The 10,409-nt window shown below is 37.7% G+C and overlaps 1 long non-coding RNA gene across 1 annotated transcript in view; it reads right to left on the bottom strand.

Annotated features, from left to right (window-relative positions):
- Positions 1-9,968, bottom strand: part of LOC119786750 — a 45,404-nt gene extending 35,436 nt beyond the window's left edge. The window contains exons 1-2 of the long non-coding RNA XR_005281228.1: positions 9,711-9,968; positions 688-786 (exon numbers count right to left, since the gene is read on the bottom strand). This is a non-coding gene — a long non-coding RNA (uncharacterized LOC119786750). The remainder of the gene's footprint in view (positions 1-687; positions 787-9,710) is intronic.
- Positions 9,969-10,409: the final 441 nt, after the last annotated feature.

The following is a 10,409-nucleotide window of genomic DNA, read 5'->3' on the forward strand; positions in this document are numbered from 1 at the left end:
GTCTCTAGCCAATCATCAGCTGTCCCTGTTAAATTTCTGTGAAGCTACACTTATGGGAATTTTGGTCGCTCGACTGCCATTTGCCCTAATTTGTTTACAAAACTCTGGTAGTAGCATTAAAAACAACAATTCCAGCCATTGTGTGGAAACTAAGGATGTGAACCTATAACTCTTATTAAGGTACCAATTTAATATGAGCCTCTATCCAAGCAGTTCAAACAGCACAACAGCTAAAAATAATATTAGGTGCATTAATTAGATTTTTTGTGCATTCCTATTTAGTGTTTTAAATCGTTGGATTAAAATCAATATACTGAGGTTGTATGTCGTAATTGTACAGATTACATTTTAATTCCTGTGTTAATCATTTATATTATTTTTGCTGAAGTTGTCTTTTAAATAAAAGCATATAGACACTGGTTTGATGTTTTATTGCATTTTATTGTCCTAGTAAGAATAATTGAAAGCAGGAAGGACACCTGAAGCTCCACACTGAGGGGCATGAAAGGTTCTTTTCTATTTAAACTGAGAGCTATCGTCCATAAAGACCTATATGTGTGAGCTTTGATTTAAACAGGGAAATTATCAGTAAAATTTATGCTGTTTGCAAGTTTTGAGCATCTAAGTTCAAGTTCAAGAAAGCGGACCACAGCAGACAGGGTGCAGAACGGTGGGGCTTTTCCTCACCTCGAACATGGGAGTGATGATGTGACCCCTCTGCTGACCTCTGCTCCTCAGGTCACTTGAGATGAGAGTTTTTTTCTGAAGGACTTCCCTTAAGTATCCCTGTAAAACATAGAAACATTATTTTAACAAAAGATAGTTTGATGATATTTAAATTGCTGAACGGAGAAATTTGTATGTAACTGTTAGAGAAGTTTCTACTTGGACATGATTAGATGATTTAATCTTTCTAACTAAAAACAGAAATGAATGTTTTGCTTTCCAAGATTCAGAATCCCAAGAAAAATGCCTTTAAAGAAATGGATGAAAGCAAGAAAGAAAAGGGTTCAAAGCTTTTTGATAAATCACAAGACAGACGATCACAATTATCTTAAAGTATTTCTTTCATAAATGCGTTTAATCTCGTATTCAGGTACATGTGGAGAGTTTCTCCCCATATTCTCTCATAGCTGGTTAGGCCAGACAATAGACACACGTATATGCACAGATTCACACACAGAGGAACACACCCCACAAAACGATTACACCAAATGCTCAAAGATTACATCCACTGAAATCTGACGTCCTTCGTGGGTATAAAGCCTGCATGTCAGCTCTTTCAATTTCCCCCCCTCTTTCTCTTGCATGGGTCAGAGGCTGTTGCTAGGCTACCAAACCCAGGATACATAAGTTTAGAGAGAAAGGTTTATTGCACTGCAATCCAAGGTAAAAACGATAACAGGAAGCTGATGGTAAAATATGGATTTAGATAACCGAGACTCAAATGCTGTCACTTATGAATTAAACCGTAGAAGAAGAAAAGGACTTTTAACTAGGGCTGGGCATTTAATTGCATTTGCAACATAATCACAATTTAGAAAAATGCAAATTTCAAATCAGAGGCACTCAGTTTTTAATCACAATACATTTAATAAAAGATGCTAAATGTATCCTTCCAGCCCTTTAAATGGTGGTTATACGATAAAAGTGGGTATGCCGCGAAGAAGGGAAGACATAGTTGTTGCTAGCACCTAGATTAATGCATTGTAGTAGAAGTAAGAACTTGTTTGTGCAAGTTTAACAGTAAAGCTCTGCAACACTGGAATCTGGACAAGCAGGCTGTCAAGGTCATAAAAAAACTGAAACCCTGGATTAAAACATCGACATGCTTGTGCTAAGCAAAAAGGATTATTGCAATAAAATCGCAATATTGGTTAAAAATAATCACAAATCAGATTTCTGGAAATAATCGCTCAGCCCTTTTTTCAGTTCATTTACAAAGTTGGGATTGTTTTATCTGAAACATTACATAATATCTTGTTAAACACCACATCTGTATAAAATTATCCTTGTTCTGTGTCTCTGGGAATAAAATCCCGGCAGAAGAAGAGGTCTATGAAATAAATATCTTCATAGATTTGGCATTTTATATATTAACACAGGCTCTGCATAGGCAGGTTCTGCAAATATATAGGTCACATGCACATAGGAACAAAGTAAGCCTCTACTCTGCAGTCCACTATATTTTATCATGTTTATTGTAGCCCTTAGTGACAAAAAAGGAGGCACTCTGGGGGTAGTAACAAGGTGCACTCTCATAAACACCTCCATGGAAGTGTAAATGCAGGGATGCATGTGCACTCACACCCGTGCACTCTGCAGGGGAATCCAGTGGCCAATTGTGACACAATCAAGATAGCATCTATGGGATACAGAGCTTGCATCAAGGCTGTAATGCTAAAACAATGGCTTGGTTGTGTATAGGATAGAATATAGGACAACTGATCTGTCCAGACTAATCAGACCAGTGCAACATCTATAAATGCCCTTTGCAAACTAAATGAATAAAAGTAATTGCTAACGTGCTGTTACTAAAATTTGCAGGAATGACAGATTTGAATCTCTGACTCAAACCTCAATTTGTGTTCTTAATTGACACTACCATCTTCCTGTATGCAGAATAAATCTAGACCTCAGAAACTATTAAAAGGTAGTCAAGCAGATGTACAAATGGAGATGTACAAATCATCCAGACAATGAAATGTTTAATGCAGCCTAATGGCAGGTGCTGAGGAGATAGACTCAGTCTAGACTGGGCTCCATCTGGTGTGTAGAGGCCTCCTCCTCACAGCAGAGAGGGCCCAGACAGACAGACACATATTAATGTGGGAAAAAAAGACACGTCTAGGCTGCCTCTATGAATGCCTACCAGACTGCATTTGAATCTCAAAGGGGCTCTCCACATATCCTCCATTTATTAGCCCTCAGCAATGCATTAATTTCTGCTACAACAGAGTGAACATGGGGAGGGCAGTTTTGTCCGTGCAGAACAATCACAGCTGACGGATCCTGCTGTGTAAAATAATCCCCAGATTACTGTTTAAACTTTATCTTTAAGAAACACATGAATGAGCATCTCTCAATAAGTTTACACATTCATTTAAGAATACACTTCTTATGCATCAAAGTAGAATACTACGATAGCTGCATTTTACATTTTTGCCTAAAATAATTTGCATGCTGGAAAATTCTAATGAACAAGCTTGGCAAGATGCCCGTATCCTGCTCCGCTTTGGAAATGACACTGGATGTATAGGCACAAAACGAGCTTTACATTCAGATCCCTTCCATCTTTTGAAGGTTTAAAATTAAGTAGGTGTCAACACAAAGCAATAACGCTGCACAAAAACAGGAGTAAGGCAGCACAAAGACACAGCAATGCTAGCATCTCCCCTGATTTGTGACGCAGTACAAACCGGGGCCTAATGCCATGCAGGAAGGAAGGATATTTTTTGCACTGAAGTAGAAGCAACCACACAGCTTTAGCAGCTGTAAACACAGACCATAATTCAAACGTATTAACAAGGCTGTAGCGTGGAGTTAAACGTGCAGCTCAGCCAACCTTTCTTTAACTTGGATGGAGAGAAGAATCAGGCGATGGTGCACAAACTGGGTTAGAAAACAGGCCAAAGATTACTCTACTTCAGCAATAAGAGATATTTTTTGATGGAAATGGATCTCTGAGCTGGAGCTTCTTTTGATGCTTTAATCACACATGTTCCTTTGACACATTCAAATAATAAAATTAACATAGCATAATGATAATAATAATAATAATATATCTACTATAAAACTATCTTGAGGTTATGATTTTTTTTCCAAAAAAAGAACACATATCTATTCATAATAGTTTATATTTGAAACAGACATCATATTAAGGTGGGTCTAGCTGTTTAGCTGTAGCTGTTTCCAAAAAGCCAGGGTGTCTTCTTTGTAAAAAAAAAAAGGGAGAAGTTTCTAAACCACCTTCAGTCAGCAAACCAGCAGTATGCAGTGACATTTTCAGAAGGGCAATGCTGCTTCATACAGTTAGGACTTTAAACCACAGAATGTTTTTGTGATTTTGAAGGCTTAACTTTTTTTTTAAACCTCCCATTACACCAGCACCTGACACATATCTACTGATACCCATTTAGTATTTTTGTAACATATCATTCATTAGATATTATGTTTCTATGTTTGTGGATCAATGACCCAAAACCCTAACTTTAGGAACTATAGATCTAAGCCAAGCAGATCGGTGTTTTAGACAGGGAAATAAAATATATGACAAACTGAAGCTTATTTACATATTTTTCAATGAGACCATAAATACAATTGCAAAAGCACAAAAGCCTAATGACATAACAGTGTATTTACTTCCTGTGAATAGCTCTTTCCATTTTCCTGATGCAAGGCTTACTGAGGGCTGCTGGTAACCACGTGACTTCTGGAGGTCCTCCAATCGGATGTCTCTGACATCGCACACATCTCACCTTATATCTGCTGTTCAGCGGTATCCAAGAAAAAATGATAAAACAGCATATAGTCATGTCCGTTGTATTCACAGACTGGGAATGTTTCATTACGCACCAGAGCCTTCATCATCTTCATCACCACTCAGTGAATGGAGACTGTATCCGGCTGCTAACTACTGAAGCATCCCCTCATAAAAAAACAAAAACACATTTGGTCCCATTAATCCGTCTTGTGAAGGAGGATCAGCTCTTTTCTGCAGGGATGACCTTCCAAGGAGGAAGAAGGTGTATCGTTACCATCCACCCCGGGGCTCTCCCTCCTCTGTGCAGCCTGGATCTCTCCCTCCGTGCACGCATTCATCCATCGGCTCATCCGCTCAGGCAGCCCCCTTTTAACTCCTCTTCCAGCCCGCTCTGCCGTGATGATGGCGGAATTAGTTTATACATTCGGTTCTCTAGCTTTATGATATTACATAAACTCATACAGCTAGATAACCAAAGAGAAAAACTAACCCACGTCTCTTAAAGGGGCCGCCGTCGGGAGCTGGCTGTGTTGTGGTCACATGGAGCCATTGCAATCCGCCTTGCATGAACGCGCCTCCCTCGCTCCTGTTCGGATCTGCCTTTCTAATACAGGCGCGTAATTGCGCGCACCCAAGAAAAACAGGTTACACTCGGTGAAATAAGTGGCTTTTGTGCGCACTTATTTTTTGGCGTATTTTTCATCGCAATGATGCTTTGGATAATGCTGATACGTATAAATAAACCTGCTATGTGCCTTGGCCTCCATCAAATATAAAGTGCACCGTTCTTCTCTATGTCACCTCTCCTAAGTCCTGGTGAATTTCCACCTGTATAAAAGCCTGAATCCAGACTGCAGCGTGATGATGACTGCAGGATGATGATGACACATCCATCTATCATCGACAAAGAAGCCTAATGACATCTAATTACCGTGCATATATCTGCTAATAATGTAACACTGACTATCTATGCTCCTGCAAGCCATAACAGAACTTATGATCTGAGATAAGACACTTCCTCCAAAGCACAGGCCCTTACAAACAACCGGTTCATTGTTGCTTTTAAATGCCAGCTCACATCGACCCATTTCAAACCACAGGACCATCATTTTCGCCACTGAGTGAATTAATCCGTGCGTTGTTTGAAAGCATGACAAACTACCAGAGGCTCAACAATAAACCATACAGGGTGGCTTCCAGCAAAATGTCAACATTATGACCCCCAAGTAAAAGTCTTGCCACTTATGGTGGCAGGATAAGCAAAGGCGGACGGGCTGTCAGGACAGTACAAGTCACCAGGTTTTTATTTAAGCATCCAGTGGCAGCACCGGGATGGAGAACGGTCAGAGATCTGTGACAACTATTTTTAAAAGCATATTCACTTGTTTATGTCAAATCTAATCTTATATGTAAGCATTAATGCATTTGTTGTCTGGGGTATTTACCATATCAATATATAAATACAACAAAAGACAAATTAACTCTGTAATTTCCAAAACCTTTTGAGCATGCAAGATTATCTCTGGATTTAAGCACCCCCCTGAAAACATTCTGGAAAAGCTTTTTGTTACTTTGATATACTTTTTTAAACAATGTATTCAAATCTTTCAATAATAGAATATTATGTATCTTACTTTTTTAAGTTGAAATAGAGCAGAATCAAACTATGGTTAAGTAGGGCATAACAAAGCTTCATAAGATAAAGCGTCGACCGTTAGACATTGCTGTCATTCAAGCTATGGCACGGCCTGCTAAAAGTTCAGGAATAAGGAACTTAAATACATTTCTACTAGGTCAATAAACATAAAAGAATGTTGAGGAACATGTAGTCTACAATCTAGTTTAGATTTTTGTATGGAGTGTGATGTACAGAACCACCGTGATGTAAACACATTTCATGAATAACAACAATAGATTGGACAATTTTTTCAGCACTGAACTCCTCTGAAAACACTAGAACAAGGTGTTGTTATTTTCTGTACATCGTAGTTCCGAGTTGGATGGGAACAAAATTGTCATTAATTTGGAATTAATATTGTTTAATCAACCTTTTTTCATTCAGTGGGTTTGACATTTGATTCCCCAGTCTTTGTAAAACGAAACGTATGATTAAGATTTGAAATGAAAAATACTCACACTATCCCTTTGTACTGAGCAGCATGGAAACTAGCTTCCATTACCGGACAGTTAACATTTCTCTGGTCTGTTTTTTCAGGTGTCAGTCTGGCTTTAGAAGCATCTCTCTCCGGTTCGCTGCAGCCATGACGCTGCGCGTCATTGTAACCACGTGAGTTGTGAGCACGTCTTTAAGACAAAGCCCCAGTTCAAACACAGCAGCAGCCCTGTCTCTCTGTGCCTGGGTCAAACTGTCAAGGGACAGACATGGTGTTCTGCGAATTAGACACGCTTATTAACGCCCAGACACGTGGATCGGTATTAACAGGACAACCGAATGGATATCAACAAGAATAATCTTGCTCCTTAAAAGTTTTTTTCAGGTTAGTTGTAGCTCTGTCGGTTAGGCATCTGCCTATTCCACCTAAACACATCTGCAATAACATATCCTAACGTGCTGTTAAACCAGCATATCCACCAACATGGTCAATTCAAATGTGCTCTATGAAGAAGAGTTGGCTTATATAATGATGATCTTTAATATAAATACAGCTGTCACCATTGTCATTTTCTAAAGCAATTATAGAGGTAGAAACATATGGTTTACAAGGGTTCACTGTGAGAATTTGATTCGTGTATTAATATTTTGTTAGTAGTCATATTATTTTATTTCTCTATTAACAAGCCTTATTTATCACAATTGTTTTAGATGGTTGTTGAGGATCTGCTGCAGAAGTCTGCAAATATCCAGCCTCTGCTGTTAGATTCAAAGGATCCACGATTTTTGACACTTTAATAGTAAAATTTAAATAAATACAAAAAGACCGGAGTGCAAAAATATGAACATCTGCATTCATCTCTGGTTCTATTGGCTACAAACTCTATCTATAAACTGATCTGCTATATTCATTTTTGCTTTAGGGAAAATTGCGAAATTAACAAGAAAACATAGAAATAAAACACGTATATTGTGTTAAATATTATGTATATTATTTTAAAGTGAAATGTAGAGTGAATTTTTTTTTCACACACATTTATATATATATTTTTTTAATCTTCCCTTAGATAAACGTAATGTACAGCCTGCTTTCTTCTTCTCTCATATCAGGCATTATATAAGTGTTAAATAATAATATTAATGGCGTTGTAGCTTTATTTGCTATAAAAGTAGTAAATGAAACTAGTGCGATATAAATACCTGCCAACTCTCTGCATTATTCAAAATAGCTGTGTGTGGTGGGTGTGTTTGTTTGTGTGTGTGTGTGTATTAGTGTATTTTCTGAGATGCATTTTCTTTGCCTCTTGCATAAAGTGAAGGTACAGTACGTTAATGCAGATTGACTTTCCGTTCTTCCTCTCATCAGCTAAACACGCCCCCTGGGTGCGTCACGTCCTACCAAATATAAATACAGTTAGACGTCCACTCCAGTTATGCCCTCACCTACTTTATTCTATTCTATTCAAGTCCCTTCAGTTTTATTTTGCTCTAATGTGCTCAGTTCATTGCTCTTTATATAGGATATTTTATGATTGTTTTTCAAATACACATAAGCTGCTTTCATGCTGCTTCTAAAATATGAACAAGTCGCACGAATAATCTCCCCAAAATCGTCGCATGTATAATTCCCTACAAATTAACATTTACGTTTTTCTTTTTTTTTTCTTTTTATAAAATTCAAAAGTATCTAAAATTGTAGAATATTTAAATACAATAAAACATTTTCCCATGTTCGTAGTGTGAAACAAGGGATCCTCGTCTCTGTCCATGGTGCTGAAACCAACGAAGTCCTATTTGTTACATTTAGATTTATAGATGTATGTGACTAAAAGATTTTTATAAATAAAAGAAAAACGTTTGAGTTTAAGTTCATTTAGGCAGCTTAACTTAGCTAAAACCAAATTAATTAAAATCATTGCCTATAGTTGTGTTTAGAAAAGGATAAATTCAATATCAAATATTGTATTTTATGCTTTCAATTTACTGCATTCTAATAAGATCTAAACCAAAATGCCAGACGTTTTTATTTTTGTTAAACTAAAGGAAAATGAAATGTATCACTATTTCAATTACTCCAACGCATTATTTGTTTTAATCTATTTTTACTATGAAAAAAGAAATCTTAAGACGAATTTATAACATTTTATTTTCAGCTATGAGTTTTATTTAACATTTCGTTTCTGTGAGGCTGGTTTTATTTATGAAATTAAACAAACTGCTGAAGTTTAAAAAAAATTATCCTATTTTTTTATATTTAAAAAAATGCTGACTGTTTATTTGGTATTATTCTTATCTAATTGACCAGAAAAAAATATGAAATTACACCATGCTTATATTTTGTTGAACTGTGAAATAAAAAGAAGAAAAGAAAGACAGAAAGAAAGAAAAGCTGTAGTTCTCTTTACTGAACATGAATAATATTTTAAAAGCAATTGATATATTAGTCAACTTATTTCCGCAGAAAGTGTAACTCTTAAAAAAGTAGAGAAATATTTATGTGTTTCTGGAAATATAATTTTCTTTTTTTTTTTTACGTCAGAAGTTATTGCCTCTATATTTTGACAACTTCAGAGGTCTTAGCAATTTATTTCACACGGTTGCTCCGGAGAACATGTTCCCACAACCATAAATGTGTACCCACAAAACAAGGAGTAAAAAAAAAAAAAAGCAAAAAAAAAAACGTCTGATAATAGAAAGAAAAAAAGTCAACATCAAGTTCAACTGCGTGCTGGTGCTCATTAGCATCACAATGCTGTCTGGGAGCACACACAGGTCTTCTTAACAAGGGGCTCTGGCGTCAAGTCCCTCCACCTCCCAGCCGAGGGGACATTTTCCCAGGCTCTACTAACAATCACACAACTGTTTGCTTTCTAAACGCCGCAGCTCCGGGGCCACTCAGCCCGCCTCAGCTGCGCTCAACGTGGGTCAGAACAGACGGGCTGCCCCTCATTAGTCTGGTTTTCACTAAGAATGACAGCGACACATTTAAGCTCACTTTAACCAATTTAACCATCATTATAAAAATGTTACAACAGATTTTAAGGGTAAAGAAAGATTTTAAAATTTAAGGAAAAATGGCTCATCTTGAACAAGAATTACACGAGAAATACTTACAAGGAATCAAAAGTGAATAAATCCCACGTATCAGGATCTCTCATGTATGACCAAAACCTAGAGTCCAGGAATCTCACCCTGCGAAACGCGTCTTCAAAGCTGCACAAGTTGATCCAATTCAAAAATAAAAAGGAAAGGAAAAAAGCCTGCAGCGAGCAGGCATCTCATTCAGCATCTTCCCACTTGAATGACAGTATAGAGGAAGCTGCTGTGTCGTGGGTCCCCTCCCCCCTCTCTCTCTCTCTCTCTCTCTCTCTCTCTCTCTCTTAGAAGACCCGCACAGTAACGCAGCAATCTCTCTGGACCACTATTGATACCTATAGTGTGAGTTGGAGCTCCTTGTCCTTACTTGGTCTCAAGCATCTGACAGGCATACTGAGGCACGTGCATCCGTCTCTGCGTAGTTGTGACTGCGCGCGGAGACAGGTGGAGGTCGAAGCCACAAAACATTTCCTTTCTTTCATTAACAAATTACAAAAGTGTTTTTCTCCTCAATTGAGGGTGAGATGGAATTAGAAGTCTTCATACTTTGATGAAGGGGTAGATTATGTGGCATAAATTGAGGGCTACACATCTGATTTCTCCTTCATGTCCCGCTGCAAAAACCATTACAGCTGTTCGAATGAGTGGTCCTCACACCGGCACGCATCTCTTCTCTGGAAGGCAATTGTCGTAAGAGAGAGAACGAATGGAATCGCC

The sequence above is a fragment of the Cyprinodon tularosa genome, unplaced genomic scaffold (genome assembly GCF_016077235.1).
Source record: "Cyprinodon tularosa strain WSP-4 unplaced genomic scaffold, ASM1607723v1 ctg278, whole genome shotgun sequence".
Classification (NCBI taxonomy): domain Eukaryota; kingdom Metazoa; phylum Chordata; class Actinopteri; order Cyprinodontiformes; family Cyprinodontidae; genus Cyprinodon; species Cyprinodon tularosa.